The sequence below is a fragment of the Ascaphus truei genome, chromosome 3 (genome assembly GCF_040206685.1).
Source record: "Ascaphus truei isolate aAscTru1 chromosome 3, aAscTru1.hap1, whole genome shotgun sequence".
NCBI lineage: Eukaryota > Metazoa > Chordata > Amphibia > Anura > Ascaphidae > Ascaphus > Ascaphus truei.
Window position 1 is genome coordinate 349,055,466 of NC_134485.1, and position 8,224 is coordinate 349,063,689.

At 39.0% G+C, this 8,224-nt stretch overlaps 1 pseudogene; it reads left to right on the forward strand.

Moving 5' to 3' along the window:
- The first annotated feature begins 209 nt into the window (after positions 1–209).
- LOC142490758 (keratin, type II cytoskeletal 4-like) lies at positions 210–7,435 on the forward strand (annotated as a pseudogene).
- The last annotated feature ends 789 nt before the right edge of the window (positions 7,436–8,224 follow it).

An 8,224-nucleotide genomic window follows, 5' to 3' on the forward strand; every position in this document is an offset into this window, starting at 1 on the left:
ATCTAATTTATCCAACAACCTGTTCACTTTTTACCAATTAGATCAATGTAAATTTATTTAAGAACTTGAAGACTGCATTTAAAGAAATATTTCCCAATAGGTGTGATCAGTTTAGCAGATTGAAGTGATGGGTGGATGGCAGGTATGCCCAGCCCTTTATTGCAAGAAACTAGTCTTCTGACTCTCATGCAACCAAACCCATCTCCACAATCATATAAAAGGGGAGAATTTTCTCTCCCAGAAGAAAAGGGTTCAGTCTCTTTCTTTCTGTCTATTCCTTTATCAAGCTTTGTTTATTCTCTATCAACTGCATTACTCAGAAGCCACCATGGCCTGCACCCAGAAATCTTATCATAAAGGTGGAACAAGCAGTGGAGGAGATGGTGGCAGAGCCAAGGGCTTTAGCACCTGCTCGGTTGGGGGAGGAGGTGGTGGAGGAAGAATCAGTGGGGGGTCTCGATCTGGAGGAACATTTGGATCTCGAAGTGTTGTCAGCCTGGGTGGAAATAAGAGAATTTCTATTAGTGCAACCAGTGTTCACGGTGGGGGAGTTAGTGGTGGTGGTGGTGGAGGCGAAGGAGGATATGGTGGAGGAGGATTTGGTGGTGGGGCAGGGGGATGGGGAGGAGGTGGAGGTGACCCTGGCTTCCCAGTCTGCCCACCTGGTGGAATCCAGCAGGTCACCATCAACCAAAGCCTCCTGACACCATTCAAAGTGGACATAGATCCAACAATACAAAAAGTCAGAACCGAAGAAAGGGAGCAAATTAAAGTCCTCAACAACAAATTTGCTACATTCATTGACAAGGTAAAGCTGTGTTTTTCCCGTCATAGCCTTTAATGTCAAATTAATGAATGAGAAATTACCTTTTTTTGTAGTAAAACTATAATATTTTATTACTATTTGTCTCCAGCAGAGATTTTATCTTAAATTTGATGTTTAATTGTTGTATAGAGCTACAATATATGTTTCCAATTTAAAAATGCATAACAACTCCCTGCTGCAAAACAGAGTTAAAAGTACTTAGCCATTCCATAGTCCAGAACTGCTTTGCACTATGATTTTGCGGCCATCTTTTACTAAGCCATTTTGATTGTAATGCTCTTTTCTAGATCTCTAAACCCTTTGACTTTGGTTGTAGGTCAGATTCCTGGAGCAGCAGAATAAGGTGCTAGAGACAAAGTGGCGTCTCTTGCAGGAACAGGGTCAAACAGGTGGCTCTAAAAAATCCAACATAGAACCCCTTTTTGAGGCTTATATCAACCACCTGAATAAGCAGCTGGATGGTCTGACAAATGACAAGGGCCGTCTGGACAGCGAACTAAAAAGCATGCAAGTGCTTGTAGAGGACTTCAAGAAAAAGTATGTCTGTATTCTGCTGTTACAAGTGTGTTTCACAATAAGTTTTTTCTACTTGTGGGAAGTGTTTCTTTGGCTTTAGATTTGTTTTATTTACAGATGTGAAAAGTACTGAAAAATGTTTGCTTTCTGGTGCAACATTTTCTCTCCAATGATTGTTGTAGTATACAAGCAGATAAAACCATGATTTGTATATTTGTGCATGTAAACAATTTTAGCTGTTGGTCATTTAAATCTTTTGCAACCTACTATATAACAAAACCTGCTGTGCCATTTGCAAGGAAGTATGTGACAGCGTTGTAAAAACATTGTTTTTTTTACCCTCTTAACAGATATGAAGATGAAATTAACAAGCATGCAAAAGCAGAGAATGAATTTGTTGTGCTCAAGAAGGTAAGTTACATTAACACATTCAAAAGAATAGAAACACCGCCTACACAATTAGAGACTCTAAAATCGATAATTCCATAATTTATGATACAATGTTTCTAGTCATCCTGCAATTAGAAATGGGCAAAATTGTCACAGGAATTTGAGTCCTCGGCTGATCAGTCTCAAATAGGCAGATTTGTTTGTTTTTCTATCACTGAAAATCTGCAGACGGGTTCGGATTTTCAAAAATCCAAATCTGCAGATGGATTTATTATGGGACAAGGAGAATATAAATAGGGTGCAGCCTCACGTCTAAGCCATTGTGTGTAGGCAGGGTTTGGCTGTGGGTTTGTTAATGCTGCTGCTGCTGCTGCTGTAGAACTATAGATCAAACATTTATACATTATTTACTTAATAGAACATGGAGCTTAACCATTAACTCCATGACTGACTGGGCCCACCCCTGTCTGTGCATGTTCAGTCTTCTCCTTGACTCCTGGGCTCTTCTCCTGTACTGTCTCTGTGTCTATTATATACATTATATAGCAATATAGCAATAATATATGGAGTTATATATACGGATACGCACTGATTCATATTTGTGCACATCCGCAGAGCAGATTACTATTAAATAAGCGTGAACGTTATGCGATGGCGGATTTCAAATAATCCAAACAGTTTAGGAGCCCCCAATCCTCCTGCAGATTTCCTCGCGCGATCGTACTGTACCCAAAATCCTTAGATCGGAATTTGGCTGATTCACCCATCTCTACCTGAAATATGTGGATACGTAAACAGGATGTGATAGACTTCCTGAAATTAGCTTTTAGTTGGTGAGGTTCCCATCAAATAAAGTTGGTGAGGTTCCCGTCAATGACAAACATTGCAGTATTGTGATAAGTGCACATTATTTTATAAGCTGATGTCTCTGCCGTTAGCGAGGCTCAATGTTGTGATATAAGCAGGACCGGTGCAAGGGTATTTGTGCTCAAACAAACAATTTATTTTCTAACTGAAAAATTGTAATATTGTACCTAATAGATTTTTTCTAACATTCATACACACTTCCCCACTCTCCCTGACACTCTCTCTCCCCCACTATCCCTGACTCACTCTCTCTCCCTCACTCTCCCTGACACTCTCTCTCCCCCATTGTCCCTGACACACTCTCTCCCACACTGTACCTGACACTCTTTCTCCCCAATCTCCCTGACTATCTCCCACCACTGATTCTCTCTCTTCACCAATGACTCTCTCCCCTCACTCATTCTCTCTCTCCCTCCACTGACACTGACACTCTCTCTGACCCCAGGAGGCTGCATAGATCACCTATTGGTTAAACCGACCCTAATATAAGTGTACAAAAGGACTATTGTTGTTTTTGCAGGATGTGGATGCTGCATACATGAAGAAGGTGGAGCTGGAGGCCAAGGTGGATTCTCTCACTGATGAGATCAACTTTTTGAGAGCTCTCTATGAAGCAGTAAGGATTCCTCCTCCTTTATTTAATCAGTGAGAAGAACATACAGTAAAGTATTTTTGTAAAAGAGGAAGTATACTTTAGTTTAGTTCATGTTCTACCATTTAACTGTTTAGAGGCCCAGATGAATACCATCAGGAAGCAACATGCAGTTGTGCATTATATTGAATCAATTCTTATGATCATTTTGCACGAAAATCTCTTTAGCAACAAAAATATCTATTGTGTGAAAAATAAAGCCAAAATATGCAAATTAATTCACATTAGTCAGCAATATAAACAATATTCTCATTTTATACTGTTGTACTGTAGTATAATCTCTAAAAGTGTAAGATATATAGCAGAATAACAACAATTTATTAACAATTTGCCACTATTCAGACTTTGGTAATGCAGTGTGCATATTGTGCTGCTCCTGCATTTAAACAGTAATGCACCAGAAGCCTGTATGAGTTTAACTCTTTTAATGTTTATAGTGTAAAAAAACACATGATTTTCTTAGTCTCTAGTTTCTGAGGTTACCATTGTTACCCTTAGATGGCAACTAGCATCATTTTAACCTGCCAGACACAAAGGCTCAAATCCACAAAATTCTGCTGAGCTTTAGCCCACTTTTACTCCCATTCATACCTCATTTCTCTTGAAAGAAGCATCAGATATTAAACATTTAAAAAAAAAAGCTTTGGAAAAGGTAATAACAGATTTATTCAAACAAGTAAAAACCATGTGATCTGTTGGAACTGCTGCTTTAAAGCTCAGAAGCTCAGCTCACCTCAGCTGTATTTTTCCAACTGCTCTGATTCATTTTCTTAAGCCTTTACCAATAGATAAAATGATCTGATATACATGTAACAGGATTACAAGAATGTAAGCTGATAAATAACTTCAACATAATTTTATATTATGAAATAATGACATATTGAAGTATTCTAAATGTTTGCAAATGGAGCAGATAATATCTGAAACCAGCTACTACAGTTGATATAATTTGCTGTTCATTCAATCCCACCTCTTGATACTGAGTTGCCTTTGGCTCTGGTGTCCAAGTTATTACATTGTATTGCAGTACAAGATTTTGTCCGTTCAGTGATAATACACTAATGAGTTATACTGTACTTTGGTTTGTAGGAACTTTCTCAGATGCAAGTACAAGTCTCAGATACCTCTGTCGTTCTGTCTATGGACAACAACCGTGACTTGAACCTGGAAGACATTATACGTGATGTTAAATGTCAATATGAACAGATTGCAGCCCGAAGCAAAGCAGAAGCTGAAGCCACATATGACCATAAGGTGAGCACCAAGGCTTAAAGCAGCTACTACTATTATGCTCTCTTTATTAAAACATAACGCTTTGTAATTAGACCACACCCATGATTCTTTTAAGATATATTGCTAATGCAAGTTTGACGTAAAACGTCTAATGGAATATTTCATTAAATACTTGAATTTTATATTGAGCAGATTTCAGTAGTGCAGATGCAGCATCCATTACTCGAACATATCACCCGTTGCATACCTCGGACTTCCCATGTCATAGCGCGTCATCACCGCGTGTTGACTCATGTTTATCGAGTGCAAAAAATGGAATTTTAGTGTTCTGGTTTTTTAAAACCTGAAAATTGACACAGTACTGTACCGTACACATTACAATTGATTCATTTCTGCCATGGAAACGCAAAGAATTGCACCGAAAGAAATCAGAATCAATGAAATTCTAACAAAGCAACCATGTGATTGGCCGTGTGGGATACAGCAGCACACACGAAATGGCTCCGTGATATGTTCGAATAACGGCCGCGCTCTCTGTATGTTTTCTAAATATTGTGATGTTTAATCAAAAGGCTGGAAACATACAGATGTGCTAACTCAGTGTCATTTCTTCCCATAGTGGTTTGTGTCTGTTTATAAAGAACATTTTCCTAATGTTCAAGAGACTTGCATCAAACGTATACCACATTTTTCACCATTTCCTTAACATTTTTGAGAAAATGTGATTCTTGACAAGATACTAAACTGAAAATTAAATTATGTCTAAATAATCCCAACTTCCCTTTAAACCCCCAAAGTTTTGCTGATACATAATTACTTCCTGATGTTTACATCTCTCCGTCTGTATGATAACAATGTATTTGTTACTAATGTTGGATGTTTTTCTGCACACTAGTACAAGCAGCTGGAGCAGACGGCTGGAAAGCACGGTGACAGTCTGAAAAATACAAAGAGTGAGATTTCAGAATTGAACCGTATGATCCAGAGGCTGAAGTCTGAGATCGAGAACGTGAAGAAGCAGGTACAGTAGCTCTCAGCTTCATGGCATTGTGTTAGCAGGGATTTTATTTCAGTAGTATTATTGTGTTATTTTATTTTACAGTACCATAGACAATAATGTTTGGCTAACTTGAGCATAACTGCTGGATAATGAAAACGTGCTCTTGTTTTATGAGAATATGGATCATAATGTGAGATTTTGAAGCCTTTCTTAAACACTCCCTGAATTAAAATGTACCTCCCTCCTGGGAATAACACCTGTCACTTAGTCTGAAGTATGCAGTTTCAGCTGTCAGATGTACTACAGTGTTTTAATGATCCAAAATCCTCATGCAAACAACAGCAAATGTTTAATTTGCTTAATCTGGGAGGACAAGACAGTGTGACAGTCCATGCTGCCATTCCTGATAACATAAAATCCAGTCAAAACATATATATATTTTCTTTCAGATTGCCAAACTGCAGGCTTCCATTGTTGAAGCTGAGAATCGTGGGGAGGCCGCTATAAAAGATGCTAAAGCAAAGCTGAGCGAACTTGAAGCTGCTCTGCAGAAGGCCAAATCAGATTTGGCTACTCAACTGCGAGACTACCAGCAGCTCATGAATGTTAAGCTGGCTCTTGATATTGAAATTGCTACCTACAGAGCCCTGCTGGAAGGAGAAGAGTGCAGGTCAGTTTGATGGATCTGTACGAGGAAACTAAGACAATGAACTTTGTATTGGAAAGGAGGTTTTATCATTTATTGGTTTCCAGATAGTATCAAAGTAAATTTTCCTTGAAACACACAGTAGAGGCAACGTTTATTCTAACATTTGCTGTAAACTAGCCGGGTTACATTCTGGGTATGTGCTGGGTATGTGCTGGGTATGTTCTGGGCTAGTTTGAGGCACGTTTAAGGCATTTCTGCATTGACTAACGACCCATAGGATTAACACAGCAGGGATCCTTGGCAGTCCAATTCCGTTTGAATGGGACTGCCAGGGACCCCCGCTGTTAATCTGATAGGCCATTAATCAATGCAGAAATGCTGGGGCTAGTTTAAGGAAAGTTTAAGGCATGTATTCAGAATGTACCTGGGTGTTTCCTGGGTCTTTTGAGGAATTGCCACTGGTTTTTGTTAGAATAAGAGTTGCCTCTACTGTATGTTCTTTACAGCTAACCTAACTATGAAAGTTTTCATTGGCATTGAAGCTGACCATATATTATCTGACTGAATTGAATATAATTTAGCAAACTTATTCTGTCATCTCTGCATAGCACCTGAAACACTTACAGTACTTGTAATCAGAGTTGATATATTCTGAAAAGAAAGTGTCTTAGGTGAGAAAATTTAAAGTTGAGTGAGATATGACAATGGCCCCCATGATAAATTACTAACATTGCTTTTCTTGCCCTTTCAGAATTTCTGGACAGGTTACGAACAACGTGAGCATCTGTAAGTGCATATTATATATATACATTTATGTATATTCAATTATTGTAGAATTTCTTTACAGACTTGATCTTATATACAGAATGTGAAAAGTGATATTTGTTTGTTATTTCAGCTGTGATCAGCAGTGGTTCGTCAAGTGCTGTATATACCTCTGGTGGTGGAGGAGGAGGAGGATATGGCTCTGGAGGAGGTGGTGGAGTAGGCTATGGGCCTAGCGGAGGAGAATGCTATGGGCCTGGTGGTGGAGGAGGCGGTGGAGGCAGATATGGCTCTGGAGGAGGTGGTGGATATGGATCCAGTGGAGGCGGTGGAATACAATATGAATCCTCACAGGGAAGTTGCAGTGGGTACAACCGTTCAGGTGGAAGCAGACACTAGGTGGCAATTGCTTCAGACACATGCAAAACACAGAATACCTATTTAAAAATGTCCTACCTACAGCAGCAGAAGCCAGCCTTCAAAGCCAAACCTCACTGTACTTTGGTTGCTCTGCCAAAACAACAGAAGCTTGACTAGTATGCTTAAATATATAATCATGGCTCTTTCTCTGTTCTTAATCCACAGGTGCTACTTCTGTCATAGGGTACACTTGAGAATAATGCAGTATTTCCGCATGTCCCAATACTACCAAATCACTCTGTTTTCATTAACTACACTGGGGATTAAAATATATAGCTCAGAGTTTAGCAGTATCTAATAATACTCGATATTCAATCTATTAAACATCTCTTACATTGTTTGCGGAGCAAGGTCATACTATGGGTCAACATATGAATAACAAATTAAGAACAAATATAATTCAGACACATTTTTGTGCCTCATATGGCCTTTATGTATGAATGAAATGGAAACCATGTGTATCTTAGCTACATATTAGATGCATGCTGATCAAAACCTCTGAGATGGGCCATGCCTGCAGCTAGTCCTGTAGATTCCTGCTTGTTTTTTCCTCAAAGTATTGGAAGGGGGATACTGGGTGTTCTGTATATACAATCCTCTAATGGCATTGCTGGATCCTCCAACTCCAGGCTACAATTTCTTGACTTCTGTATATCTTCAATAAACGGCATGTGAATCTCAAGTACTGTTGCAATATTTTTCTTGTACATTTTGAACATTTTGAAATGGTTTCTTTGGCCATTATGAAAATGAAATCTGGTAAAAAATGAGTGTATTGTAGCTCTACACACCATATACTACATAAAAGGCAGAGAGGGGAATTAAGGGAAAATTGCAGAGTGTTAGGTTTATCGTCCACAATCTGCAGGGGCAGTGGGAAGAGCTAATGGCACATTAAAGCTTTAA